This window comes from Rutidosis leptorrhynchoides, chromosome 9 (assembly GCF_046630445.1).
Source record: "Rutidosis leptorrhynchoides isolate AG116_Rl617_1_P2 chromosome 9, CSIRO_AGI_Rlap_v1, whole genome shotgun sequence".
Taxonomy (NCBI): domain Eukaryota; kingdom Viridiplantae; phylum Streptophyta; class Magnoliopsida; order Asterales; family Asteraceae; genus Rutidosis; species Rutidosis leptorrhynchoides.
In genome coordinates, this window is record NC_092341.1 from 198,085,889 (window position 1) to 198,094,920 (window position 9,032).

The following is a 9,032-nucleotide window of genomic DNA, read 5'->3' on the forward strand; positions in this document are numbered from 1 at the left end:
TGTACGCAACACGTCATTTGACAACACGGTACTTTATGTACGCAACACGTCATTTGACAACATGGTACCATGGGTCGAGATTAATTCTGATCAATACGAATACGATGGGGTCTTTATTTATTTTATTGAGCAACTAATTGTGGACCATTAACAACAGACTGCTAACTACGGACTAAGAAAATATTAAAAGTATTATGAGTATATATATATGTAACGATTACTTGAAAAGAAAATATGTTGATATATTATATATATGGTTAGGTTCGTGATATCTATCGGAGACCAAGTCGTGTTAAATACCTTCAAGGCAAAAGTGAGTATATAGTCCCACTTTTAAACTCTAAATATTTCGGGATGAGAATACATGCATTTTATGATTTACATTATGGACACAAGTGATTAAAAATATATATTCTACGTTGAGTTTTACCACTGGCATACTTCCCTGTAACTTGGTAACTACTATTTACATGAGGTATTGTAAACGCGAATCCTGTTGATAGATCTATCGGGCCTGACAACCCCAACCGGACTGGACGACCAGTATTCAACGGTTGCACAGTACTTCGTTTCGGTGACTACACTTGGTACGGTGTAGTAAGATTTCATAATAAAGGGAATATGCGACGTTGATTAAATGTTAAGTATGGTTATCAAGTGCTCAACAACTTAGAATATTTTTATTAAAACGTTTATATATGAAATCTAGTGGTCTATATTTATAACGCTGCTGGCATTAAACCTATATCTCACCAACTTTATGTTGACGTTTTAAGCATGTTTATTCTCAGGTGATAACTAAAAGCTTCCGCTGCAACATGTTGAATTTAAGCAAGATCTTGAGTATGCATATTTGTGTCAAAAATAAAACTACATATCAGAGAAGTTGTAATGTAAAATACGTTGCAAATCGTGTTGTTATCATCACATGTAAAGTTTGTAAGGCTAAGATTATTGCTAAACGATAATCATTATTATGTTGTTTAAACTTTGTATTTTTAATAAAAGTTATTGTTTGTATTGTAAAAATGAATGCAGTTTTTTTTTAAAAATGTCGCATATAGAGGTCAATACCTCGCGATGAAATCATATGTTATTATATTTGTCCTTATGGTTTAGGATGGGTTATGACATGTGGTATCAGAGCGTTGGCCTTAGAGAACCAGAATGTAAGACCCAAATATTTATTGTACATAATGTATCTATGGTGTACGATGCGTGTATGAAGTTTACGTGTTGCTTGCTCGAACGCCGAAGGAAACTGGACGTTGTCTGAAGTGACAAGGTCTGTACGTATCCTTTCAACCCTAAATAAAGTTTGTGTTGATGTTCCAAAGCCTTACCATTGGAAAGGAAATCTTATCACGTTTCTAACGATATTTGATTCATCAAAAACGGAGCTACGGTCAAAAAGTTATGGCCAAAACAAGAAACTGAAAACTGACCTGAAGGTTGGAGCGGCGCTCCACCTTTCGGCGCGACGCGCCGAACCCGTCTGATGCAATTTTCAGCCTTTTTAAAAGGTCTAAATGAGGGGTACTTTGGTCTTTTCACTTGGGGTCGGTTTGGGGTCATCAAAACTGATCCATTGATCAGTTTGGATCACATCTCACTCATCAAACACTCCCATCCTCAAACCCTAGAGTGAGATTGAGTTCTAATGAGAGAGAACTCCATTTGGAGAAGAAGGAGGTTGTTTCGGGTCAAACCTCAAGCATTAAAGTTGTTCTACTCGTTAACGGCATCATTTTGGCGGTATTGGTAAGTTCTAACTCCGAATTTCATTGTTGATTTTGCTATTTAAAGTTAGGGTTTGAACTTGATTTGTTGATAAACCCATTTAGACTCATGAAGTGGGTTTAGTGATGCTAGTTGAAAGGACCCGTTCATATACATTATAAACGATTCACAATAGTTGATTACATCGCGAGGTATTTTGACCTCTATATGATACATTTTACAAACATTGCATTCGTTTTTAAAAGACAAACTTTCTTTACAACGAAAGTTGACGGCATGCACACCATTTCATAATACATCCAACTATAATTGACATAATAATAATCTTGATGAACTCAATGACTCGAATGCAACGTCTTTCAAAATATGCCATGAATGACTCCAAGTAATATCCTTAAAATGAGCTAATGCACAGCGGAAGATTTCTTTAATACCTGAGAATAAACATGCTTTAAAGTGTCAACCAAAAGGTTGGTGAGTTCATAGGTTTATCATAACAATCATTTCAATATATTAATAGACCACAAGATTTCCGTTTATAAATATATGTACACTCGCAAGTGTATAAATGTATTCTATAAGTTGTAGGCACCCGGTAACAAGCCTTAACGTTCATGTTTTACCCTCTGAAGTACACCAGATCAGGTGTGTTTAAAATAACCTCGAAGTACTAAAGCATCCCATAGTCAGGATGGGGTTTGTCAGGCCTAATAGATCTATCTTTAGGATTCGCGCCTACCGTACATAGACAAGTAGTTTAATGTTACCAAGCTAAGGGTATATTTCTGGTTTAAACCCACATAGAATTAGTTTTAGTACTTGTGCCTATTTCGTAAAACATTTATAAATCAGCGCATTATTCTCAGCCCAAAAATATATATAAAAAGGGAGCAAATGAAACTCACCATACTGTATTTTGTAGTAAAAATACATATGACATCATTGAATAAGTGTAAGGTTGGTCTCGGATTCACGAACCTATATTAATTATATATATTTATATGTTTGTTAATATTTGTCTAATAATTTTTGGTCAAGTCATAGTGTACCACAATCCTAATGCTCGAGACTAATATGCAAAAGTCAACAAAAGTCAACTTGACCCAAAATGACTTCTAAAATTTATACGTGTTTATTATATAACTTAACTATACTCGTTTTATATGTTTAAATATATTTATTAGATTTTATAATAATAAAAGTCATTTATTAATAAAAATTTATATTAACGTTTATATATGATAAAATATACTTTTATATATCTTAAGTAGTAAAATTTATAAAGTTCACTTAATATCTTAAAACTATAGTGATAAGTATTATTAATGTAATTATATTACGCGTGGTGAAAAATATCTTTGTATCCCCTATTTATTTGATAAAATAATATTGATCATAATAATAATAAGTAAAAGTTGTATTATTTTGTAATAATAATTATTATTAGTCTATAAAAAAAATAACAATATTTATATTTACTAAAAATGTTATTATGATAAAATGATAATACTAACATAATAGTAATAATGATATTTTATAATAACAATGATATTTCTATTAAAATAATAACGACGATAGTAATAATAATCATTTTAACAATAATACTAAAATTCAGTTGACTATAACTTCAAATCCGTTCATCGAAACCATTCGATATCTAAATGAAAAGTTCTTAATTTTTTGCTAGCTTTCCAATGACATGCATATCATATACCCTATCTCAGTAGCATATGTATCTAATTCAGAATTCAACAAACCTATCTAAGGACAATATCGAATGTACAAGCATGCATAATCCTATATACTCGAGCACTAGTCAGGGATACACTATTGATATATAAAAGTTAAGTTATGAGTGCTCACGTATCAATATTGAGATTCAATATTGCATAAAAGTACGTAGATGCAACGGAGATGATAAACACTAGATTGACCTTACGAGCATACCCATGAACCATACCCATCACCTCCATAGCTATAACCCATAATTTCCTTAGCTTCGACTCATTCAAAAAAACTATTTTGAAATCACTCGGACATCACTCCGTCGTAATATTTTATGTATACTAATAATATCTTGAAATAATATAGAGCAAATATATATATATATATATATATATATATATGTAAATCGATTGAGAGAGTTTAGAGAAATATATTTTCAAGTTTTTATGAAATAATGAAACCTATTGAATTCTATTTATAATAGATTTTTGAATTATTAAAGTGAATTATTAAAGTATGAATTATTAAAGTGAATTATTAAAGTATGAATTATTAAAGTGAATTATTAAAGTATGAATTATTAAAGTGAATTATTAAAGTATGAATTATTAAAGTATGAATTATTAAAGTTAAAGTAAAGTAAAAGTAAAGTAAAGGTAAAGTTAAAGTATAGTAAAAGTATAAAAACTATGTATGTATAATACGCGTATAAATATATATAATATTAATTTAAATCGTTATATATATTTAATGAAATAAAATATAAATATCATTATATTTATTATACTGGTTAAGTAATGAGTTGTCAAAAGTGATTCTAGATATTTATAAAAGTTATATGCGTTTTAATAATAAAGTTCCTTTTAAACTGAAAACGTTTTTGTACGTTTGAAAATAGATTAATAGAATATTATGGAAACCAATTCTCCACTAGCTTTTGTCTAATTTCGTAAATGACACTTTTTATTTTTATTTATAAATAGCTTTACAAATTATTCCGAATATCGTTAAGAGGAATAGATTTCTCAAATCATAGTGGACCTCTCAACAGAGACTTGTAATCATAATTCAATGTTTCTGATAATTCAATCATTTAATATATAATTTTTTTAATTTCGTCGATAATCATATTGAAACAAATATGTTCATATAAAGCATTATACTTTTAAATACTTTGTTGACATTTTCAATTTATAACATATACACATATACATACATATTCATATATGTTCATTTAAGGGTCCGTGAATCATTGGAATTTGGTCGAGGTTTAAATGAATGTATAAACATAGTTTAAAATCCTTGAGATTTAACTTAACAAGCATTGCTTATCGTGTTAGAATAATATAAAGATAAAGTTTAAATTTAGTCGGAAATTTTCGGGTCGTCACAGTACCTACCCGTTAAAGAAATTTCGTCCCCGAAATTTGATAGAGGTCGTTATGGCTAACAATGAGAATGTTATTATGACGATTATGAAGTTTTATCATGTCTAAGAAGTATGGATAAAATAATTCGATTACTCAAAAGCGTATGAGGGAAGTTATCGTAAATGAAGGAAATAAGGTTATAGTGATTCGTCATATCTTTTGACGTCATCACAATTGATCTCCGAATTTAAAGAAAATCTTTGTAATCTATGTTGGATTTGATGCTTCGGTGATTAAGGAGATTATGATTCTCTTCGACTTAATACGATAATCCATCTTGATTTCTCTGTCGCGTATTTCACTATAAATCCACCTCATTCGTTTCCTTACAACTCACACCTTCTATTCTTTCTACCTCAACTCATATTTTAAAGTATTTGTCAATATGCTTCATCCAGTACTGATTCTCGATATACTCCTCACTTTCATATCTGTCGTTCTTCTTTTTCATCTGCCTCCGGAAGAATCTATTTACTTCTACTATACTCTCGGTTTTATAGTGTTTTTAGTTCTTCCGTGTCTTTATATTGCTATATGCATCGATATATATGGTTTATAATTTTTGGGTGGTTGTTGGGTTTTATATCTTCCCTTATATTTCAAAGCCCCTGCTTTTGTCTTCTATAATCATTGACATCCACAGTTAATGCTCCCTTCTATTTGCTGCGATTTATACTCCAATTTCTATTTTGGAGTTTTGTCCTTTCGTTTCTTCTTCTTGCGATTAAGCAACGTTTGTAATGGTCAAGTATTCGCAGATATGAATTTCAGAATGAACATAGTTAATGTTCTAAGAAGGAAATGGTAATGGCACGATCTTGATTTGTTAATTTACCAGAATACCCTGAAAAGACCGAATCATCAAGAAAATATATTCTTGATATTTTTAGAGATTAAATAGAATACAAGAGTCGTGTAACATGGAACATGATGACGGCATGGTTTGTGAATCGTCATGTCCCATTAGAAACTCAGCATGACTTACTGTAATATAATCACGTTGATCAAGTGTCATTATATTATACTAACTCATGCTTCAGTTCCCAACACTACTTCAAAACATTCATAATTTAAACTCGAAAGTTTATAGAATATAGAAACTAATAGTTTCTTATATGATGTAACACTGATAGCGCAAAGAGATAAATGACTTCAGATAAGATTAGTTGTGAAAATATCTTCAGAAATATCGCGGATATTTATAATGAAAGATATGATAATATCTTAAAATTTCTAATATTGATGGATGATGATGAAGATTTGTTTGTAAAGGTTTAGAATAAAGAGTAAGGTATTCGTTAATGACTTTAGCAGGCACTGAATCATTTGGATTCTTTGAAGGCAGATTTAGTCTTTGTGATTTGTCCACAGCCTCCTTCATAGTCTGTTCAATCCGTTTTCCAGTTCCAAACCTTCTCTTTTTCTCAGCTTTACCACCTTACTATTCTTTGTCATCAAACTTTTTACTGTTAAGATCATTTACAGTTTTTGATGCTTCGTCAGCATTTCAAGAACTAGTTTGCAGTTCAAAATATTTTTCAGAACTTCACATTCAAAGTATGTAAGTCCAAGAGATAGATGTTTTACGTACACATATAACTGTTGGCGTTGACATGCTGCGAGATTTCAAAACACTGGTTACGGTTTTTCGATGATTCGTATGACAATTCTCGTTACAAGATGCGAATGAGTAAATGATGTGATTTCAATAAATATAATAATTTTTCAAAAAGTCAATGATAATTGAAGTTGTTGGTAAGTTTATTGCTAAGGTGGCGAGATATGAAAGGTCCCCAGTAACGATGATGAAAGGGCAACGTATCTATCGAGGTTATAATAAGACTAGTCCGACTGAAAAGTCGAAGTTGACTTGCTGGATCTGTGACAAAACTGTCTACTTTGAAAAGGAATTGAAAAGTCATTTTAGCTAATAAATGCCAAAGGGTCTGACACGGATACACGTCGAACTATGACTTTGGCTTCGAGAGCTTTTTAGGTACATAAATGTGGGTAATATGTGGTTGGATCATCATCTCGATTGTTCATTGTTTGAAGTGTCTTCGAAAACTTCGGAGAGTTTGAACACAGTTTGTAATCGTTAATATACATATGATGTTCTAACACGGTTTTGAGGTTAAAGTATAGCTTTGAAAGATGTAGGAATCTAAGAGTGATGACTTCTGTTAAATCATGACTTGGATTTTGATTTGTCAAAATCAGAATGCGTAATCAAATTTGGGTGAGAATGGTTGTTTTGAATTCTATAAAAGAATGTATATTGTTGTGAGATTTTGGGAGTATAGTTGATGATTTGCTTAATCAGATTCGAAAAATGTAATATATTAATTGTGAATTTATATATCTCTCGGGTATTACCTACCCGTTAAAAAAAAATTCACAATTAATATTTTGTACAACAAAATTTTATTACAGTCTTTATGAAAATATATATGTGCATATTTTCTTCAGATGTAACATAGATTTAATGAGTTAATATTAAATTAAACTCATTTGATTTACGGTTGAAACTAGAACTGAATAATCCCTAAAGACTTTAGAAATTACATAACTTTTACGGAGTATTTATTCAATAAAATTGAAATTATGAATTAATACTTCGTTATTTGTTGGTGTTTGTAACCCTTGCACCATATTCTCTAAAGCCACTACTCGAGCGCGAAGCTCGTTGACTTCTTCTATTACACCGAGGTCATTGTCGGTTCGGATGAGCGGATAAATAAAATCTAGAATTTGTAGTATATAATCGTGACGAGATACTCTGAAAATGAGAGAGAAAATGGTGTTTCGGACCGGTTCACCGGTAAGTGCTTCAGGTTCATCGCCAAGAGGGAAATGTGGTGGATGGAAGGGATCACCTTCTTCTTGTCTCCAATTATTGAGGAGGCTACGAACCTATCCCCAATTCATTCATAATAGATGATGGCTAATTGGTTGATCCATTCCGGTCACACTGCTTTCGGAGCTTGAGTGGGATTCCATATCGGAATTTGAGGGACTTGAGTTAATGACGAATTCCATTTCGTTCGATTGAATAAAGAATTTTTCGATATGAAATGATTTTTCGGCTATCGGGTGGTATTCTAATTACATAGAATATCTATATATATATCGCAAAAGATTTCGTAGATTACGGAGGAAATTACGGGATATGTCAGGCAAAGTTTACAGTAACAGATACGCTAAGATATTGATTAGCAGATACGCTAAGATATGAATTTTGTCTATACACTATTCATGCAATCAATGCAGTAAGACGTGTCTAGACTAAGAATGATAAGCAGACAATTTCTGACAAAAATGATAAGCAAAACTTTTGACATGCAGACACGGTCGAAGTCCAGGCTCATTAATGCATCCTAACGACTATCAGTTAGACACACTAATGCAGACCTGGTTCGCTAAGACCACCGCTCTGATACCAACTAAAAGGACCCGTTCATATACATTATAAACGATTCACAATAGTTGATTACATCGCGAGGTATTTTGACCTCTATATGATACATTTTACAAACATTGCATTCGTTTTTAAAAGACAAACTTTCTTTACAACGAAAGTTGACGGCATGCACACCATTTCATAATACATCCAACTATAATTGACATAATAATAATCTTGATGAACTCAATGACTCGAATGCAACGTCTTTCAAAATATGCCATGAATGACTCCAAGTAATATCCTTAAAATGAGCTAATGCACAGCGGAAGATTTCTTTAATACCTGAGAATAAACATGCTTTAAAGTGTCAACCAAAAGGTTGGTGAGTTCATAGGTTTATCATAACAATCATTTCAATATATTAATAGACCACAAGATTTCCGTTTATAAATATATGTACACTCGCAAGTGTATAAATGTATTCTATAAGTTGTAGGCACCCGGTAACAAGCCTTAATGTTCATGTTTTACCCTCTGAAGTACACCAGATCAGGTGTGTTTAAAATAACCTCGAAGTACTAAAGCATCCCATAGTCAGGATGGGGTTTGTCAGGCCCAATAGATCTATCTTTAGGATTCGCGCCTACCGTACATAGACAAGTAGTTTAATGTTACCAAGCTAAGGGTATATTTCTGGTTTAAACCCACATAGAATTAGTTTTAGTACTTGTGCC